The sequence below is a fragment of the Sminthopsis crassicaudata genome, chromosome 1, assembly GCF_048593235.1.
Source record: "Sminthopsis crassicaudata isolate SCR6 chromosome 1, ASM4859323v1, whole genome shotgun sequence".
NCBI lineage: Eukaryota > Metazoa > Chordata > Mammalia > Dasyuromorphia > Dasyuridae > Sminthopsis > Sminthopsis crassicaudata.
In genome coordinates, this window is record NC_133617.1 from 377229234 (window position 1) to 377252442 (window position 23209).

Consider the following 23209-nt stretch of genomic DNA (forward strand, 5'->3'; position numbering starts at 1 on the left):
TTTCCTCATGAGTGTCATTTTTGTGAAAGAAACTAAAGAGGAGACTAAAATTTAAAAAATGAAATGTTAAACATGGCTTTACTTTAAGTACACCTCATTGAATGCCCAAAAGGATACTGAAGAAAAATACATGATCTCAATTTCCTATAAGAAACATGGCAGGTTTGTATATAAAATATAGTGTGTGCCATTCTGATCATTATACTGCCAGGAAGAGCTAGAAAAAACTTCTATAAAATCCTAATTCACATTTAAACAAGAGCATAAAGGAAAAACCTATACAAGGACATGTGATGCAAAAAAAAAATTCTTCATTTAGACAAGTAATGAGAAAGGGAACATCCTCAAAATGAACACACTCATGAAGATAGATTCATGAAAGATATAAATAAGCTAAATATCAATTAGTCATCAAATCCTAGAATTTTAGAAATGGGAGGAACCCTTTGAAAGTGGGGGGGGGTAGTTTTAGAACAAATGAAGAGAAAGACTGCTTTACAAAGATGGTGCTAACCTCCAGTAACTTATTACAACAAGAGGTGAAACAGATAATACACATAGGTATAAGAAAAGTTGGAACAAATTCATGGGTGTCAGATATATAATAGATCATTAAGGAAAGCACCCACTATTTATTGCAAATCCCTAACCTTTAGAGATTGATGTCATAAAGGTCAACCAAATCCATCAACAACACATCCCTTGATGCCACTCTCAGAGAAAGAACACTAAACTAAATGAATCACTGAGCTGACCTAGGGTGACATTTTTCATGTGCTTAGTGACTGGCCCACTGTTTATTTCATGTTCTGCTCAGAGTATGCCTTTTGCATAGCTCACTAATCATTAGCACCATGGACAGAGAGTGGACATGCATGAAAAACAGGAATGGAAGTATGAACTGTCAAAGGTTCTATTAATTTTATTTGTTCTACAAGGTTAGAGGTAGGAAAATTTGAAGCAACTCACCCAAATGAGGTATATAAATTAGTTGTATTTTCTAATTATTCTTAATTTTTTTGTCCACCATAAGCAACTATGCCATATTCAAATCAGTAATTTCCCTACTTTTCCTCTCCCTAAAATAACTTTAAAAAACTTCACTGAACTTCATGGACTCTCTTAATACTTATAGTCAAACCAAGATCTTTAACAATACTGTTTGTAAGGATTTCCATTTATTTTCCTTTTTTCCCCCATATAGTTTACTTATCTTTAAAATGAGGGAGTTGGAGGATGATCTTGAAGTTCCAGGCTTAAATATGTAACCTCAGCTGGAGATGCAAATGAATCAATGAATGCTTTTCCATCTAATGGAGATCAAAATACCCAATTCATTTGTAGGTCTTGAATACTCTTCTTTTTCTGCATTGACTATTGCTACTGCTGCTGCTGCTGCTGCTTGTTGTAGTTGTTGTTGTTGCTGGGGGAGATGTTCTTTTCCTCCCTCTTTCTTTCTTTCTTTCTTTCTTTCTTTCTTTCTTTCTTTCTTTCTTTCTTTCTTTCTTTCTTTCTTTCTTTCTTTCTTTCTTTCTTTCTTTCTTTCTTTCTTTTTCTTCCTTTCTTTTTTCTTTCTTTCTTTCTTTCTTTCTTTCTTTCTTTCTTTCTTTCTTTCTTTCTTTCTTTCTTTCTTTCTTTCTTTCTTTCTTTCTTTCTTTCTTTCTTTCTTTCTTTCTTTCTTTCTTTCTTCCTTCCTTCCTTCCTTCCTTCCTTTCTTTCTTTCTTTCTTTCTTGTTCTTGTTCTTGTTCTTGCTCTTGTTCTTGTTCTTGTTCTTGCTCTTGTTCTTGTTCTTGTTCTCCTCCTCCTCTTTCTTTTTCTCCTTCTCTGTAAAGGATTGAAACTCTGAATAGCTGCACTGGAATCAGACAACCAAGCACTTAAGGCTAATTACCTATTGGATGATACTCTATTAGCATATGCTTGGAAAAATGGCCCTTCTCACTATTCAGTGCTGGCTCAATCTTTTGGTGTTTATAGATAATCGTAGGAGGGATTAGGGGGTGGAATAAGAAAAGCCAAAGTCACTTTGGAGGAGGACGAGGAGAAGGGAGGTTGGTCAGTGGAGAGCATGTGGCAGTTTTGTAGATCCCCTTCACTTCTCCCCCTAAAGACCAAGGACTTTTGCTTATCCTGAATCCAGCTGATTTTGAGGCCTCTAGGAAGCCAATCTGGACTTCACATTTCTCCTCCTCTTTCTCCTCTTCTTCCTTCTTCTGTTCTTTCTGCTTCTCCTTCTCCTCTTCTTGGTCCTCCCTTCTTCTGCTCCTCTCTTCCCTATTTCTTTTCTCCTGTTTAATAACATAGGAAACAAAAGGGCATTTTACCATACATTATGGGGAAGTATTAAGAGAGATTAAAAACAAACTGATTCTCAAGGAAAGCTAATCCCATTTGCCAAATGACCCTATGGGAAAATAAGTTAAATATTCCATTCTTTGGGAAATAATTTTATCTCCTGAATCTACTGTACACCTGCTTCATGGTTACTTAAACCCTGACTTGAAAAATGTAATAAAAAAGTAAATGTGGTTGGGATCATATTCCTGAAGCCCTGGGATGAAAAGCAAGGTAAATGTGTGGCCAAAACTAACCCCTGGTGATAGCAGCTGATTGCTCTGCATTATAAATCTTCTCAGTGTCATGATACTTTTTAGATAAATGGTTGCAGTTTGAGTGATTTGTCTCAGGTCTGTATTTGGGTGTCAAAGTGCTTCTCATCCTTGCTCCCTTTCAGAGAAGATTTCCTCTCATTTGACAGTGGGTTTTAGATATGCACATTGCAACAAGGAAGTATGTTTTTACTGGTTTCCTAGAACTTAACAATAGCCTTTACTCCTTTTATACACCACTAATTGTTTCTTCAGAATGAACTGATGTGGACATTGACAAAAATAGAGAAACATCCTTTTATCAGCATTCTTCACAATAATTTCAGGGTTGTAAATCATTGAATAGTAGCTGTGGGGGCTTCCATCAGAAAAATTGACTCATCCATTCTAATTAAAACTTTAATTCTTCTTGGAGGGAGTGTAGTCATTTCTATAATAATACATATAGCTCTTATTCAAGGTTTTGGGTATCACTTATGTTAATCATGTTGGAAGTGTGAAGAAGAGGGTGGTGGTAAGAGCCAATATTGGGAAAAAAAATACAAAGGATGATGGCTTAACTATACCAGACCTAAAACTATATTTTAAAGCAGCAGCAGTCATCAAAATATTTGATACTAAGATATAGAATGGTAAATTAATGGAATGGATTAAATATATATAACAATAATTAAGGCCTATAGTAATTTAGTATTTGATAAATCCCCAAACTCCACCTTCTGGAATAAGAACTTATCATCTCACTATTTGACAAAACTTGCAGTAGCTGTTTACATTTCTGTTAAGGTGACTCTACAGTCTGGATTTATCTATGAAGCTGTTTTTCTTCCTTGATTTTTTATATCTTGTTAACACTTAAGAAAATTAAGTGAAAAAGTAAGATAATGCCCATGTTTGAATCTTAATGGAGTAGACATAGAAAACACGGCCTAGCTTTTCATTTTTGTTTCCTCTAATCCAACTGATTCTGAAGCATCATGCTTTTCCTATAATTACCTCTGTTCACACATTCAAAAGGCAAATCGCCTTTTCCATCAGACTCAGACTGAGTAAGGAATGAAATACTGGAAGAATTCTTTTATTTACCCATTCATTTTTTTATGTTTATTAAAACATAGCTATTAATCATTCATCGAAACATTAGCACATTAACAAAATTATAGGGAATACATGATTGAGCTTAAAAGATTTTTTTCACATCAGACTCGACATTTGCAAGGTAAAGCTAATGTTTTTCTTTCTGGAGTTGGCAGATAGGGGGAAAAATCTTTACAAGGGGAGATTTTTAAAAATTAAGCTTAGCCTGAAGCCCTTGTAAGTGTGTACCTTTTCTATTTGATGGGAGTGTGAGGGTCCCTAGTGCCACTAACTTCATTAAAACTATTCAAGTAAAAATAAAACCAGCTCCTTTTTTTTAAATTAATTAACTACTATTATCAATTATGCTATTTAGTTTTAGACTGACCTTCAAAACAGAATGATAATTATTTGAGTGAAAATGATTCATTTTTTTTTCTTTAAAAGGCATATAGACATTTGAATTCAAGCTTTTTTATATTATCTTCGGGTATTTGTAACTTTGCTTCCTATTGTTGTTACATCTCTATTATCCTCTTTGGTCTCCATTGTCTTTATATTGGATGTTAACCATCTTTCCTATTTCAAACTCAATCTATTATACAAAACCTTAGTCTAAGCAGACAGCAGATCACTCTTTCTGAACTATCAACACTGAGTCTGTCCCATAATGAGAGAGCTTATTCAAAGATTTTGTCATTTTGAAGAAATCCAAGAGAATCTCATCCAAAAAAAAAAAATCATCAGAACCCATCTTGAATAATTTAATGAACATTTATGCATATATACATAGTGAACAAATATTAATAATATAAGGCAATGTTTGTTAAGATCCACTCAGGTGTAAAAGAAAGTTTCTATTTAATCATTGGTCCAATTAACTCACTTAACTTCAGAGTTAGGACACTGTTGCCTTAACAAACCTATCTCCTGGATAGGACTGATCTTTCCTCTGCACAACTTCAATTCCTCTCTGATCATTTTATCCAGCCAAAACTCCTTGTTTTCCTACTGTTCTACAATTGTGTCCAATATTTTCTTAAAAAAAAATTTCTCACCTATAAAATAGGAATAAAAGTTTATCTATTCCCTACAGTTGTTATGTGAACTAAATGAAATAATATTTGTGAAGTGCTTAGTACAGTACCTGGCACATAGTGTGGGCCACATAAATACTTATTCTGTTTCCTTGACACCCTCCATGCAGTTCTTGCATTCATAGTATATATATTCCCCCTCTGGGATTTCTTCCCTTGGAAATTAAGCTCTAAGAGACTGGTCTTCTTACTGTTTTTCAAAGACAAGAGCTATTTGAAAAAAAAAAATTAATTTGGTATTTTTCTGTGAATAGTGGAAATGAGCTGGGAACATGGTTTAGACTGATCAAATCATAAGATGAGTTACTAATGTTTATTACCACAATATATGATTATCTTTCTGAGGCTTTCTTCATATATTTAAGAATTACTTGGAGGAAATTGATACAGCCCCTGACATCAAGGAGTTTATGTTCTAAGGGGTAAAATGTTTCACATACAGTTAGCTTTTAATTATAGAAACATGGATTAATTCCAATTCATATTTAGAATCTAGTTAAAAGAATAAAAAGCAGATTTTTACTACAGCTATAAACAAAAACTATTCAGAATTTCTAGTAGCACCAAAGATTACAGAATGTCATTTTTTTCCATTGTATTTCTTTTTTAAGAGAACTATTTGTACTTTAACCAGATTTTTTTTTTTTTTAAATCACTCAGCACCAATAGAATATCAAGCACAAGATCTGTTTTCTTTCACAACTTGACTTTTATGGAAATGTTTTGCATAACTTCACAAGTGGTTTCTTAATTGTGGGTGGAGATAAGGGAGAGAACCTAGAACTAAAAAGTCATAAAAACAAATGTGAAAATAGAATGTTACACAGATAGTGTAACATTTTAAATACTTTCATACACATATATATATATATATATGTATATATATATATATATATATATAACTACACATAATAGGCACCCAATAACTAATTATTAATTGAATGAATAAGTGCCACTTATTTAATGGTTTGGTAGAGAAGAAAGGAAAATGAGACTTGGCCAGTATAATTTCATTTTTTAAGAAATCCTAGTTATTCTTTTTCCCTTCCACCTTTCATTTCAAGGCTCATGTTATACTCTTCAGAAGGCTCTGAAATCCATGAAGCTGTACTGATATTTCTTTTTTTTTTTTTTTTTTTTCTGTTTATGTCTACAAATCAAGGAACTTGATGGAAATTCTGAACATTTTCTGCTTATACTCAAATGTTGTTACATTTATAGAACTATAAAATAGAGCTTATTTTGCTTAATTATGAAGATACATCCTCCTGAAAGATTCAGTTTTATAAAGTAAATACATTCATTGATTGCAGACATTTATTTGTACTATGAAGTCTGGACATGCAGATGGTCTAAAGGTAAAAAAAAAAAAATAAAAGAAAATAAAAGAAAGAAAGAAAAAAAAACAAATAGGAAAACATGGAAGGAAGGATTGTGTAAGTCTGAATCTGCCAGTGCTTCCTCAAGATTCTTTGTTACTAATAATTGTCTTATTGGGGGCATACAGTTATTTTGTCTTTTACATTGGGGTAAACAGGAACAGAAGATCTGTTTTTGTTGCTGAACTACTTTTTTATGCATATCTCTAACCCAGGTTGTCTGATGAACTGCTCTAACTTTAATCATTCCCAATTCATGAAGATAATGGGGAAAATGGTCTTTTCTAATAAAAATAACGATAATTAAAACAATCCTTTCAAAGAATTGTTAAAGACTTCCAATCTCACAAATTTCCTGAATTAACATCTTTCTATTTAAAGAGACAAGGAAGGGCACTAGTAGTTGGTGCATAGCTGCAATTTATGATTGCGTAGTGTGTTTTTATGACCTTAATCAATCATTTCTGGTAGTTATTTCTTTCATTTCCTTATTTAATGGATTTTAAGTACAAGTGCTACATTCAGACCAATGAGCCTCTTTTATGGTTTACAGCTTTACTGTCATTTTCTCACTATGATGCTTTCTTTTTTTAAATACAAGCTTGGTATAAATAATCATTCAATTGTACTCTGACACACTCTGAGTTAGCTATATCGCATTACCCAATGGTGAGCTAGACTCAGGAGGGATTCTTTTGGCCATGCTGGAATTTTTGTTCACTTGTATGATCATAAAGGTCAAATATAACAGGAAAAATAAACAAAAATAAACAAAATGCTACTTTGGAACACAGGGAAATTGAACTTTTCTGTAACTTGGTGCCTTCCACTGTTTTGTAGTAGCTCCATACTAGTTGCCTATCTCTATTTACCCAATGTTAATTGATGTGTGCAATGACTTTTCTCCTTTAAAAAAAAAATAAAACTCTTCCTTTTATTTCCTCTTTATTTTATATCCCTTTAATGTTTTTTGGTGGCTGTGAAATCCAGGGATGAATAGAAATGGTCTTGAGCCAAGTACACTGTGGACAGATGCTTAATAAACCTCGCCTGCCCTCCTCTGCCAATGCAGTCTTGGCTTCTAGTACCTCCTGACATTCCAGTTATCAGCTTGTCCATCCCAAGCCCAGACTGCTAATACCACAGCTCTGCTCAGTGAACTTTTCATGCTAAAAAAAAAATGGAAAAAATTTAGTTTTCAGAGTCATTTCGTGAAATTGATAGCAGCTAAACATGGCATTGAATATTTCTCTAGTTATTAAAAAAGAACGAAAAAGAAAAAAACATAAAAATAAAATATATTACAAATATCAAATGATGGGTATGTTTGGACAAATTTTTCCTTTTCTATGATAAATGTGATTCTAATGGCTTAGACAGTAAAAAAGCCGCTTCTGGAAGTGGTCAGCTTCCTACAGGGTATAACTTAATCTTGCAGGATCTGGCCTTTCTTATGTAAGTATATATTTTCTTTCCATCCTGTTTTTCTAATGCAAAGGATCTGATTGCCTCCTGCCTAGCAGTTTGGGCACTAACATTGCAGTCTGAAGGATGTCAGTTGGATTATATCAATTCTCTCTCTTTCCCAGCAGTTTGTCAGCCATTTTACTTTAATAGTATCAGATCTCCAATGGAGATGGTTTGGAATAAGTACTGCTTCTTAAACCGTGATGTACTGATTGACATCAATAGGATATGTATTCTTTTAGTTATTCTTCTACAGAGAGCATTATCAGAGTGTGTCTGAAGGGAGCACCATATGGCAGGAAGGGAGCACCATATGGCAGAGATGAGGAAAGGAGTGACAAAAGAAAATGAGGGATGGGAGATGTCACAGCATGTCAACCTTTAGCCCCAAAGGAAGCTCTTAGTGACAGGGGAGTGATTGAGGTGACAGCTTTAGGGTCCCAGAAAATGGAAAAAGGGAGACACAATGATGAGGTTGAAAATAAACCAGGGGAAAGGGAGAGAACAAAATCAGGAAGATATTAAGTATAAGGGGAGATATCAGGTAATTTGTGGAAGAACAGAGAAAGATGTCAGAAATCAGTGTTGAAGAGAGAAAAATGTCTACATTCAAGATGGACTGAACTCAAAGACTTGAAAAAGGAACAGTCACCCAGGACAGGGAACAGTGATAAGCATTTCACTTCAGATAGGCAATGAAAGCCCTTATGGAAACTAGTTCCTTTGTATAATATGTGAATTCTACTGGAATAAACATGTAGCACTAGGATAAACTTATGAAAATTAGGATAAGTTTTCATGGGACTGACATAGTCATGCAAGAAAATTGAAAAAGGGAAGAGTAAAAATGATCACCAATGGAAGATTGTCCTAATTAAGATTCCTCAAGGGCAAAGTTTGTTTTGAGGTAGGGTACTATGGCAAAATGAGAAATATTTTTAAAATATGATTTTTAATGTAAATGTACAAACTTTTAATTCTCCATGGCACAAAGGGATTTATGTTATGGTAAATAAAGCTCGAGTTATTACAATAAAGACTGTTGAATTGTAACATATAGGGTTTATAGTTTTCAAAACTTTCCTAGGGTACTCAAATGTTTTTGCTCTGACTTTGATAGTTAAACTCATCTTATTACTTCATACTTGGATTATTATAATAAATTGGCCTCCCTGCCTACAGAATTCCTTTATTCTGATTTATCTGACCAACTGCTGCCAGAGAAAATTTGACCAACATTGCCTTTATCTTCCCCCTTCTTTCAGTATGTCTCTCTTTTCAACCCTATATTTTTTGATTCGTAATTGATTCACACCCATGCCCTCTCTATATGTAGAAGCCTTCTTACTCCCCTAAAAAATGATAAAGGGCTCTCAAACCTGTTACTGCTGCTGCTGTCATGAGGACTCACTTCTGATGTTCCTGCTGTGCTTCATCCCTATCCTGCTTTTACAGAGACCTCTTGCCTATCTACTAAGTTGCCATATATTGGGAAAATGTCTTCCTATTACTTTTTGTTGACTCTGTTGCTACAAAATTTGACTTGAGACATTATTTTAAAATTGTTTGAAGGGGAATGTTGGTACATTTCAGCAAGTTCCAGCCTATATTCTGCATCTTGGCTCCCCATTATAATTTTTTTTTTTTTATTGTCTCCCTGTGAATTCATGGAAGTCAACATGTTATTAAATGTCTACTGTGTGTTTTGAGAGCAACTTTCATAAAAATTTGAAAAGATAATAGGTGAAAAAATAGTATCTTGCAGCCAGTTATAGCTTTACAGTCTCACTGTGCTTACTGTTTGTTGACTTTAAAAAATAATAACAATTTGATTCCTTAAAGCAAAAGACTATCTTATAGGCTCTTCTGGAAAAAGGATTATCAACATATGTTAAAAATCTTAAAATAGTTATGTAAGATGTAGCATCAAAACTTTGATTAAAAAAATTGAGACATATAACAAAGAGGTGCTAGTTTACTGTACATCTTGCTTTTAAATTCAAATGGAATTTCTTTATAAATGGTGATGTCTTAAAATTATATTATAAAGTGACAATAGTCAAAACCATTTGGCACTGGCTAAGAAATAGAGTAGTGGGTCAGTAGAATAGGTTAGGCACGTAATACACAATAGTCTATGACTATGGTATCCTATTTTTTGATAAATCTATACACTTTACCTTCTAGGATAAGTACTCAATATTTAATAAAAATTGCTGGGAACATTGGAAAATAATATGGCAGAAACTAAATATAGACCAACCCTATGACAAGAAAAGTCAAAATAGATTCATGATTTATACATAAAGGATGATAAGCAAATTAGGATATACTATCTGTCAGATCTGTGGAGAAGGGGGAAATTTATCACCAAAGAAAAACTAGAGAACATTATAAAATGCAAAAAGGGATAGTTTTGATTAAATTTAAAAGGCTTTGTGCAAACAAAGCAATGTAAAACAGAATGGAAGCAAAAAACTGGGGAACAAATTTTACAACCAGTGTTTCTAATAAACACCTCATTTCTAAAATATATAGAGAACTGACTTAAATTTATAAGAATATATATCATTCCCCAATTGATAAATGATCAGAGGATATGAACAATTTTCAGATGAAAAAATTAAAGCCATTTCTAGTTATATGAAATAATGCTCTAAATAACAATTGATTAGGGAAATGCAAATTAAGAAAATTCTGAGGTACCACTTCATATGTATCAGAGTGGCTAAGATGACAGGAAAAGATAATGATGAATAATGGAAGGGATTGGGGAAAACTGGGACACTAAAGTATTGTTGCTGGAGTTGTGAACTGATTCCACCAATTTGGAGACTATACCCAAAGGACTATAAACCTATATATATCCTTTGATTCAGCAGTGTTATTACTGGATCTATATTCCACGGAAATCATAAAAGAAGTAGAAAGACCCTTATGTGAAAAAAATGTTTGTAGCATCTCTTTTGGTATGACAAGGAATTAGAAATTGAGAGGATGTCCCTAAATTTGGGAATTGCTGAATAAGTTATCTATGTGAATGTAATGGAATGTTATTGTTCTATAAGAAATGATGAGCAGCCTGATTTCAGAAAAACCTAGACACACAAACTGATGCTAAGTGAAACGAGAAAACCAAAAGAAACATTGTGTGCAAGTAATACAAAGTTTTTGTCATGATCAACTACAATAGACTTAGCTTTTCTCAGCATATAATCCAAGTCGATTTTAATAGGTTTAGGATGGAAAATGCTATGGATATAGATCCAGAGAGAGAACTAAGGAAACTGAATATGAATTGACGCATACTACTTTCACATTTTTGTTTTGTTTTATTTCCCTTTTTTCCTCATTTTTTTTTCATTTTGGTCTAAATTTTTTTTTTTTTTCCCCCCCTCTGAGGCTGGGGTTAAGTGATTTGCCCAGGGTCACACAGCTAGGAAGTGTTAAGTGTCTGAGACCAGATTTGAACTCGGGTCTTCCTGAATTCAAGGCTGGTGCTCTATCCACTGCGCCACCTAGCTGCCCCTGGTCTGAATTTCTTAAAAAATATGACACAGGGGAAAATATGTTTAAAAGTTCTGTACATGTATAACATCATATTGCTTGGTGTTTTGGGGAGAGATGAGATAAGGGAGGAAAGGAGAAAATTAGAAGTATAAAATGTTACAAAATGAATATTGAAAAATATTTGGACAAAACAAAATGCTACTGAGAAAACAAAGAAACAAACAAATGGGGAGATCCTCCAGATATATGATCCCAGTCTTTTTTTATATATAATGAGATTTGGTCATTGCATCAAGTCCTAGAACTTCTTGTGATGGGATTTATAATGACTTTAAACAGTCTAATCAAATTGTCAACAAAGGAAAAAACAAATGAATGAAGACTGCCTACTCTCCTGATACACAGTGGTATGGATAAACTCTAGGGATTGTCTGACAGTAATAATGATAGCTGACATTTATATAGTACCTCTAGGCTTACAAAGTGTTTTACATACATTATCTCATTTGACTGTCAGAACAACCCGGTGACATAAAAGATATTATTATCCCTCTTTTACAGATGAATAAACTAAGCTTCAGAAATATTAAGTGAATTGTACAATTCTCTCCAATAAGTGTTTCAGAAAAGGTACAAGCTTAGGTGTTTCTAATTGTAATGGTAGCACTCATCTGTTACAACAAGGTGCCTCTTGTTATGGACAACTTGGAATGGCAGTGCCTAGGATCAAATAGGAGTAACAAAGAAGGGTGGTTTGCCTCTGAGAAAATAAGTCAGGCTTGAAACAATCCACACTTTTTCCATGAAACAAAGGACCATCTTTTTTTTCTCTGCTTTTATTTTTTTTTTTATTAAAGCTTTTTATTTTCAAAATATCTTCATGGACAATTTTCAACATTCCCCCTTAAAAAGTCTTGTGTCCTAATTGTTTCCCTCCCTTTCCTCACCACCTCCCTCAGATGGAAAATAATCCAATATAGGTTAAATGTGCAATTTTTCTACATATATTTCCACAATTATCATGCTGTACAAGAAAAATCAGATCAAAATGGAAAAAAATGAGAAAGAAAACAAAATGCAAGCAAATAACAAAAAGAGTGAAAATACTATGTTCTGATCCACACTAAGTCCCCACAGTTCTCTCTGGGTGCAGATGGTTCTCTCCATCACAAGACCACTGGAACTGTCCTGAATAATCTCTTTGTTGAAGAGAGCCCTGAAAGACCATCTTTGTAAAAGAGCAATGTTCTTCTGATTATATAATGATTTTGTCTCTTTAAGCCAAATCAGTTGAATATCCACAGGGAAAGATTTGCAGGAATTTTTTCCCCCATGGAAATTTTGAAATTGGCATTCTTATGCAGTTTGTCCCAATTAAAACATGACTCCATTAAAATAATAATCAGTGATTTTTCACTTATTACTTATGGTTATTGGAGAGAAAAGAGGCCCAAAGCACAATAAAGTCTAAGATAGTGAAATAAAATTATAAAGGCTTCCTATATCTTTGCCTTCCTGTGTCAAAAGAATAACAGGTTCCAATTCATAACATCCCAGGGGGGGAGGAAAAAATTCTGATGCTTCATTTACTGGGAAGGAGTTAGTGAATATTTGCAGAAAACAAGACTTTGTCTCCACTCACTTAAATACCATTTTTGTGCACTTTTTAAAGTTATTGTCTTGACAACATCCCACCATGAAAAAGAGCTTTGCAGAAGTGCTCCATGTTTGACTTTCTCCATATAGATCATCCTGGTAGAATAAAATAAGAAAAATTATAGGGTATTTATGTTAAACATGAAAGATTTTACATCTTGGGGAAAACACAATGTTGCTTATATTTGTGAACCCATCATTTTGTGACTAATATATGTGTAAAATATATGTTCAGTGTGGTGTATACATTAAAGTGACAGCAAAATGAATTTTTATGGAAGGCACCAGAAGTATCTTATTCTAGAATTGTGTCTATACATAAATACTAAGTCACATATCATGATAGTCTTATTTCTTCCCTTTGGATTTGAAGTATAAAATTAAGAAAATTGTCTTCTGAATCTTTTCTTTATTTCCTCCACAATTTTCTGATAATTATTAATTGAGTGATCTCACAAGTCACCCAACCTCTTTTACTTTGTTTCTTCCCCTAAAAAAATCTAAAGCAGGGTTGTACTAGGTTATCTCTTCTGCATGTAAAATCCATGTTCTTAGTCTCCTACTTTCTCTATAAATCCTTTCCTAATCACTCTAGTTCTTAGTAATCTGATTGTCTTTTTTAATTACTATCGTCTAAAGCATACAATTTTGCACTTTTAAAAATAATTGTTTGGAAATGAAAGAGGTTGTTTGTTTCCCTTCAAAGCTGTGTTAGTTAGAGAATGGTCAGATTGCCAGAACAGCATAGATATAAAATCTATCTAATCTGTAAGAGATCTATAATATTGAATATCAAAGTACTATAAGAAGATCAATTTTAAATAAACATTTCCCTACATACAAACATTTACTTAAAAATCACTGTATAAATGAAGAAGTGGCTTTCTCCCCCTTCCTTCCTCACTGCACACCTTCTCCTACTAAAAAAATGTCTTAGAATTTACTTGAGTTTCTCACCTGTGGCTTCTGTTTACTTTTTCCCTTTTCTTTCCTATACAGCTGCCAAAGAATTGCTTATTCTCCTCCTCTTGACTGAAAATTTATATCAGTGTCAAACTTAATGGCCAAAGTCTTGGCCCACCAGTACCCTCCTCTCCCATCTCCTATCACTGTAAAGAAGTACTTGGTCCTTTAGAACCTTCTTCAGCTTTACATCTGACCTGTATTCCATTTTCCACATCAGCAGTCTCTGCCCAGTACCTAACTATACTCTTTCTGATTCTGAAATTAGAAGGAACCATCCAAAAAAGTGAGGAGAGAGTGCCCAATGCAAAGAATAAAAGACATTTCTTAATTATCATTATCATGGGAAAGGACTTGTGTTTATGACACATGTAATTGTGAAAAAAAGGGTTTTAAAAACTCTTAAATGCTTTATGTAAGATGTGGCTCTGGAATTCTAACTATCCTTGAAAACATTATTCCTAAAGGAAAGTGTGCTTTAATTTCTAATCAATGATGTACAAAACAAACTTTTGGAAGCCAACTTATTTATAATTTGGATATTTCATATATCATGTATCAATCACTAATTATCATATCTATGCTTATTTAACAACTTAGTTGACATACATATTAATGCACATACACACATATACATACATATATATGTTTGCACAGGCATTGTGTAATATGTGATTTCATTAGCATACACATAATATACATTTATGCATATAAATGTATCTGTAGCATCATGTATATGCATACATATATGCAATATATTTTTTAAAATAAGACTCAGTTGTGTTGCTGTATAACACATATAGTTTTTGTTTTTGGGATGTGAATGTGTGTATATGCAAAAATGCATGTGTATGAATGTATGTGTATTTATAGATAGACGTCATACAACTTTCTGAGTTGGAAGAAAACTTGTAGTCACAGATTCTAATCTGGACATTGCTTAGCAAAATCTGAAAAAGCAAGATGACCTCATACAATATTTACTGATATGTTGAAATATTATATGCTTATTTGTTTTTAAACCTAGGAAAAAAAGTTGAAGATGACCAGTATGACCTGCCTTAACTCCCTCCATTTTTCTTAATTAAAAATAAAAAGCAGTTTGTGTTAGAGATTTAAAGTATCTCAAATATTTTCCATTTTCATCAAGATTTATAAAACATTGATTTCATGACAAAGATTCTTTGACTGTTGAGAGTAGTATATAATTTCAGGGAAATATTAATCCTGGCAATTTTAAACCATTTAAAATAACACTATACCCCCCCAAAATATGCCTTTAACAACTTTATTATGTTCCTGAAGCCTTTCTAGTGAATTTCAATAGTTTTAAACCAAGTTGGATTTTATTTACAATGAAGTCTACTTTAACAGCTTACTTACAGATAATAAACTTTTTTAGTTTAATGTTGAAGAAAAAGGGGAAAGAAAAAATTTTTGTAGGTTCTATATACTTGGAAAATTAAAATGTCCCCACAATTCTTACTAAAGATAGCTTTTCATTTTATTCTTTTAATTTTAAACGAACAAAGAGACACAGCTAATGAAAATAGTCAGGATCTTTCATAGTAGTATGCATATTGTTTTAGTTAGTAGCGTAGGGAATGGAAATTTGAAGTAGGACAGGGAAATAAGCTCAATGGTTGATCTAATGTTTAATGCAAATTAAATATTTTTGCATTTTTATGAACATATCATATCATCCTTCATTCCCTGCTTAGGTAGCACAGGTCATGCACTCTTAATGAGCTTAGAGTAAATTAATGCCCATAAACATTTTTGTTGTTTTTTTTTTAAACCTTGGGGGGAAATCTTTAATAGTCTTTTTTTTTTTTTTAAATGTAACCAAAGACTGTCTTGTAATTATCATTGAGTAATTCTCTCAATCTTTAAGCCATTAAATGTGATTTTAAAGGTTTTAAAGATGATTTTGTTATTGTTGCATCAAACCAATTATCAAGTATTCTTTCTGGACTTTGCTATAATGGAACAGTACTAAGAAAATATATGTTACACACCTAAGAAATAGAGTCTCTTTTTCTCCATGACAACAGATAAAGAAATCATAACCATGACAACTGTAAAGAGCTTGTGAGATTAAACCCAGACTGGAAATTAGGCCTCTAGGGGCAAAGAAAGAGATTGGTTCCATATTGAGAATTCTAAGACAAGTTGTTGTTGGATGGAAGCATGGAGAGTTAATAAGCACAAAATTAATTCCCATTTACAAAATGAAAAAGGCCATGTGTTCTTAAAAATCAGTTTCTTTTCTTTTAAGAAAGATAAATTATCTCTAATTAGTTCTATACTGACTTTTATTGGTGCCAACTGAGCCTAGATGAGCTCAAAAGGATAGTCAGAAGAGATACAAAGAACAACAAAATAAGAGTAACTCCCTTGTTCACAGAGACAATTATTAATTCACCTCAGCTCACTGAGGTGAGAAATAAACTATTTTTAGTTAAAGATATCTCAGACATGAAATTTAATCTAATGGTATTAAATTCCTACTATTTGGAAATATCTTGTACTAGGATACTAAGAATTCTGAATACAAGTACAAAGATTAAAAATAAATACAATCCCTGACCTTAAGAAGCTTACATTCTACTAGTTATTGGAATTCTTGATAGGAAATTCAAGTGAATACCATTGAACCATCACATTTTTTTTTTTAAGGCACATTTTTATTTATTTATTTATTATTTGTTTATTTATTTATTTATTTATTTATTTTTAATACGTTTTGTTTTATGAATCATATTTGGAAGAGAAAAATCAGGACAAAAGTGAAAAAACCATGGGAGAGAGAAAAAAAAACAGGAAAAAAAGTGAACAAAGAATGTGTTGATTTACATTTGATCTCTATATTCTTTTTTTGGATGCAGATGACATTTTCCATCCAAAGTCTATTGGGATCACCTTGGATCATACACCACTGAGAAGAATTAAGTCTTTCATAGTTGATCATCACACTTTCTTTCTGTTATTGTGTACAATGCATTCCTGGTTCAGCTTGTTTTGTTCAGCATCAGTTCACGTAAATTTGCCTTTCATAATGTTCTCTACTTCTTTGGTCATAAATTCCTCCCTTTTCCAAAGACTGGTTAAGTAAATTATCTCTTGCTCTCCTAATTTATTTATCATTTCACTCTTTATGACCAAATCATATACTCATTTTGACTTTATTTTGGTATTGGGTATGAGATGTATATCTATGGCAAATTTCTGATATGTTATTTTCCAGTTTTCCCAGCATTTTTTGTCATATAGTAAGTACTTATCCCAGAAGCTGGAGTTTAGGAGTTTATCAAATACTGCTGTACTATAGGACTTGATTATTTTGTTGTGTTTATCAAATCTATTCTACTGATCCACCACTTTCTTAGCCAGTACAAAATGGCTTTGATGACTGCTGCTTAATAATATAGTTTTAGGTTTGATACAGCTAAGCTACCATACTTTGAATTTTTTGAAAAAAATTAATTCCATTGATATTCTTGGCCTTTTGTTCTTCCACATGAATTTTGTAACAATTTTTTCTAGTTATATAAAATAATTTTTAGCAGTTTGATTGGCAAGGCACTGAAAAAGTAGACCAATTTAAGCAGAATTTTCATTTTTATTATATTATCTCATCCTAGCCATGAAGAATTGATATTTTTTCCAATTGTTTAGATATGATTTTATTTATGTGAAATGTGCTTTGTAATTGTGTTCATGTAGTTCCTGTGTATGTTTTGACTGGTAGATGCCCAAATATTTTCTTTTGTCTACAGTTATTTTAAATGGAATTTCTCTTTCTATCTCTTATTTTGTCAGTAATGTAAAGAAATGTTGATGATTTGTGTAGATTCATTTTATATCTTGCAACTTTGTTAAAACAATGAATTGTTTCAAGTAGGTTTTTGGATAATTTCCTCTGAGTATACCTTGATATCATCTGCTAAAAGTGATAGTTTTATCTTCTCATTGCCTATTCTAATTCCTTTAATTTCTATTTTTTTTTCTTATTGGTAAAGCCAAAATTTCTAGTATAAAGTTGAATAGTGGATATCATTGTTTCACCCCAATCTGAAAGGGAATATATTCAGCTTCTCTCCATTACAAATAATACTTGCTGTTGGTTTTAGATAGATATTGCCTATCATTTTAAGGAAAGTTCTCTTCATCCCTATGCTCTCTAGTATTTTAATAGAATTAGTGCTGTATTTTTGTCAATTTTTTTCCTGCATCTATTGAGATTTTCACATGATTTGTTTCTTTGGTTATTGACATGGTCAATTATGGTAAGTTTTCCTGATAATGAATCAACCCTGTGTTGCTGATATAAATCCCACTTTGTCCTGGCTTATTATCCTGGTGATAAGTTGCTTCAATCTCTGCTAATATTTTATTTTAAATTTTTGCATCAATAGTCATTAGGGAGATTGATTTGTAATTTTCTTTCTCTGTTTTGGCTCTTCCTGGTTTAGATATCAGTGCCGTATTTGTGGAATAGAAGGAATTTGGCAATACTTCTTTACTTATTTTTGTAAATAGTTTACATAGTATTGGAATTAATTGTTCTTTAAATGATAAAATTCATTTGTGAATCCATCTTAGGAAATTCATTAATGACTTGTTCAATATCTTTTTTCTAAAATGGGACTATTTACCTAATTTATTTTTTTTTTCTGCTACTCTGGGCAATTTATATTTTTTGCAAATATTCATTCATTTCCATTAGATCATCAGATATGCTTCCATATTGTTGGGCAAAATAGCTCCTAATTCTTGCTTTAATATCTTTTTCACTGATGGTAAGTTCACCCTTTTCATTTTTGATACTGGTGATTTGTTGTTGTTGTTGTTTTTCCTCTCCTTTTTCTAATCAAATTAGCCAAAGGTTTATTCATTTTGTTGGTTTTTTCATAAAACCAACTCTTACTTTTATTAATATGTTCAATAGTTTTCTTAGTTTCAGTTTTGTTAATCTCTCCTTTAAAATCTGCTATTTTGGCTTCACCTCCCACACATTATTTTTAATGGTCTTAATAATCTTTAAATCCTTGATTAAACAAGTACAAGTTAAAACAACTCTGAAGTACCACCTCACACCTCTCAGATTGGCTAAAAGGACAAGAAACGATAATGGTAAATGTTGGAAAATCTGGATTTTGCTATATGGAACATATGGGCATTTAAAATATTATAAATAGCCATTCAAAAGGAGATGGTAACTTATAACACTCAGATTTAGGGCTGGCCTTCCATGTCATTGAGGATTTGAAGTACTGTTAAAAGGTGCAGTACAAAATATTCTTCTACAAAAGTTGCTGAAAATATCACCATTAGTGATTGATGTAAAGACATAGATCATCCAGAAATTACCTTTTCAGATGAGCAATAATTTAATGCACTAACAATTTAGCATGAATTAATTTGTTAATTTTCCCAATATGGTTATTTCACAAGAACAGTTCAAAAAGAGATAGAATGGAAAGAGAAGAGAAAGAAATCTAAACTGGATATATTGGGGACAGATAAGAATCTTTTTTGCTTGTTTTATTTTTAATTAATGGAGAATAACTTCAGTACTGTATGTATGCATATGTTTACATGAATGTTTGACTGCATGGGATGTGGATATTAATTAAATAAACAAGATGTAACTAGCAAGACTAGCACATGCAATACTCATTGAATATATACCAAGAAGATAATAAAATCTGGGGATTATTCATGATAATGGAAGTGATTCTATATTAGTAAATCCATAGTTAATTCTAATCATCTAGCAACAAGTGACCTTTACTCATGTATTTGCAGGAAAAGATATTTTCCTTGAGTCCTTGTTTCTATTCCTACAGAATATTTTGGGAGCTATAATGACCAAGCCCTTGCAGATGGGAAAATCTAATTGATATAGTTCTGAGTCACCAGTGTTCTACACATGAGAATAATTCTTAAAGGAAAAATCAACATATTCACAGTCCAGATTTCCTTTTAAATAGTATGTAGTGGGAAGAGCTTAAAATATGTTTGGGGTAGGAGGTTGTAAGTAGGTAAACAGAAGGCAAAGCAAGATGTAGCTACATAGCACAGTAGATAGGACACTGGGCCAGAAGTCTGGAGCTTTGAATTCAAATCTACTTTTTGGACACATTTTAGTTATGTTGCTAATTTGTTCCTTTTCCTCCTCAGTTTCCTTATCTTTAAAATAAAGATAATATCTACCTCCCAGGGTTGTGAGGAAAATAAAATAATTTGACCTATGTAAGGACTTTATACATACTAGTTATTTATTATCATTATCATCATCATCATTATTATTTATTTCCTCTGACTCAAATTCTACCCTCTTTCCAACATGTAAAGTAAAGTATATATGATATGTGATGGGGGGGGAGATGTTAAAAGAAGTAATAGAGCTGATTTCAATGTTATGGAACTGGGTGACTGAAATTATTGTGGTAATAGAAATAAGAAAAATTAGAGGGAATACAGCATTTTACATTTTAAATGTGATGAGTTTGATTTTATAATAGTCATGGAAAGTACAAAAAGCAGCTGATATTTGGTATTAGGATTCAGAAGACTGTGTACATCTCTGTCTCTCTATCTCTGTCTCTCTGTCTCTCTGTCTCTCTCTCTCTCTCTCTCTCTCTCATATATATATATATATATATGTACATATATATATGTATGTATGTATGTATGTATGTGAATGTGTATGTATAAATAACCTAAATTTTAAAAAATGAAAACCATGGAAGATAATGACTTTACCAAGGGAGAATATATAGAGAAAGAAATAATAATGCCCAAGAGTTTGGGGGGAAATCAACCATATTTAGCAGTCAAGTCATATAGATACAAGGAGAATCCAGAAAAAAACAAAACAAACAAACAAACAAACAAACAAACAAAAAACCAACCAAACAAACAAACAAACAAACAAAAAAAAACAGTGACATAGAGAGGGAGAAATGTATCTCAGAATACGTCATTAGTTGAAATGCCAAGTAAATTGGAGATTAAAAAAAGGCCAATGATTGGATTTGGCAGTTTGATCACTGGTAACCAACCTCCAGAGAGTGGAACTGATTCCCAAAAAGTAATATTAGCATTTTGGTAGCTGTGATTTTTAAAACCTCATAGATGTGAGTACTAGACTAACATATATTTGAACTCCCAGTAGCCTCCGAATGGGAAAAATAATGTTTAGGGAAAAGCTAACAGACCCAAAGAAAACATGTCATTCTAATTGGTGGTAAATGGGAATTAGTATTAATGTTTTGATACTTGTAGTTGTCCCTGACATAGGAGGAAGGCATGGATCAGGAAAGGTTTTTAGTGCATGTGGTAGAAGTGGGTGGAAATATAGGCAGTGTTAGGAAACTGGAGGCAATTGTAGACAGATGGAGTCTTGTAGAAATGAGAGAAGGGTGGTAAAAAAAAAAATCACCAAATTCATAATTTTCACATTTTCAGCTCAACTTACATTAAAATTTATCCCATAAATCTACCTCTAATTTTGCATTAAAAGTTAGTAAGGGGAAAAAAGACTCTTCACAGCCAGGTTTTTAATAAATTAATTATGGACAGCATGAATCTGGTAATTCCATTCTTAGAAATTCCAATTATGGGCTTAAAATTTAAACTTTAAGTAAATAGGTTTAAAGAAATATTTGAAAATGCCATTTTCATTATGCATAGCTCAATGGAAAGGTAGTGTGGCAAGGTGATAAAACTCTGAACTGGACATTACAAGATGCTGGTTCTAGACTTAAGTCTATAACTAATTAGATGTGAGATGTTGAACTGTTTAGCCTCTTGAAGTGTTCATTTTGTTATCCATATGATAAGGGAATTGAAATAGGTAATAACTAAGATTTCTTCTAGGTTTAAATTTCTATGATTCTTAGAAGTTAGGTTATAATGAATGAAATAAAAGATTAAATAAAAGTCTCTGATAATTTATGGGTAATAAAGTTTTGTAGGAAAAATTAGCCAGGCATAGAGTTTTATTATTTTAGAGTTGGAAGTAACTTCAAAAGTATTTAGACTAACCCCGTCCTGAAGAATATTTTGGCTCCACAATATCTGTAATATGCCATACCTCATCATTTTTCTTACAAGGACATTGTGAGAGAATTTGTCAGATGTCTCATTGAAATTTATTTATCTCATTATATTTTTGTCATTTACCTCACTAGTCTGGTGTCCTTATTAAAAAAAAAAAAAATCTGCACTTAGTCTGGCATGATTTTAATGAATCTATTCTGACTCTTACTGATCACTATTTTCTTCACTAAATGATCACTTACCAAATGTTCCAGGAATATATATTGAGTTTACTGGTCAGTAGTGGGAAAGATGAGGGCTGTTAATTTTTTTAAACTTGTGATGATTAAATAAGTAAGGTTTCTAAACCTTTAAAATATATATTCCCTGCATTTAAATTAAATGATATAACACTTTGAATTCATATAATGTTTTAAGGTTTACAAAGTAGTTTAAAAACATTATTTTACTAGATCACTATAATCTTAAGAACTTTTTTTTTTTTTTGCTTTTTTCTTAATGATAAAGTATATCAGCATAATTTTTCAATGGCTTTATATTGCTAAGGAATATTTTCTGTGGTAGTAGTGAGATGTGGAAATTGATTGCTTCAAGATCTTTTCTTTGAGATCATTTGACTTTATAGTCATAGCTTTGCTTCTGTAATAAAAGCTATCTCTCTCTCTCTCTCTCTATCTATCTATCTATCTGTGTCTATGTACCGGTCTATCTATCTATCTATCCATCTCTCTATTTATCTATGTATGTATGTATGTATGTATGTATGTATCTATCTATCTATCTATCTATCTATCTATCTATCTATCTGTCTATGTATCTGTCTATGTATTTGTCTTCTGTCTGTCTAGCAATGTATCTGTCTATCTAGCTATTTACCTATCTATCTATCTGTCTTTGTATCTGTCTATCTATCATTTATTTAAAAGAAGGGGATTGGACTCAATAAACTTTAATGTCAACTCTAGCTAAATCAGTGACTCTATGATCATATAATCTTTCCAGAAGAGGGATTCTAACCTTTAGTTACTCATGAGCTAACCAAACTCAGTGATTTGGAGCTGTTGCAAACAGTTGTGTTTTAGGCCTTATTCAGTCATTTTGATGTATGGTCACAAGTTTAGGACCAAGAACTAAGAAGAGACTTAAGATTGTTGTAGTTCTTAGTGACTAATAATTCTTAATTAGACTATAAATATGTTTGTGACATTGCTTTATTATTAGCACTCTCTTTGTTTTTCCTCCCATTCATTCATGTTTATGTCTTGTGTCTTTGGCCCTGCATTGTCTCACTTATTAGCTCCACCTACTGCCATGGTTCTGACCCTTGTAAATGCCTCTGTTCCATCAGCCCCTCTGACTGATTCCTCTCCTTCCCCTTTA

The 23209-nt window shown here is 32.3% G+C and overlaps 1 protein-coding gene across 3 annotated transcripts in view; it reads left to right on the top strand.

Annotated features, from left to right (window-relative positions):
* The window catches only part of DCC (DCC netrin 1 receptor), a 1370610-nt gene that overhangs the window by 922973 nt on the left and 424428 nt on the right, over window positions 1–23209 (top strand). The window lies entirely within an intron of this gene.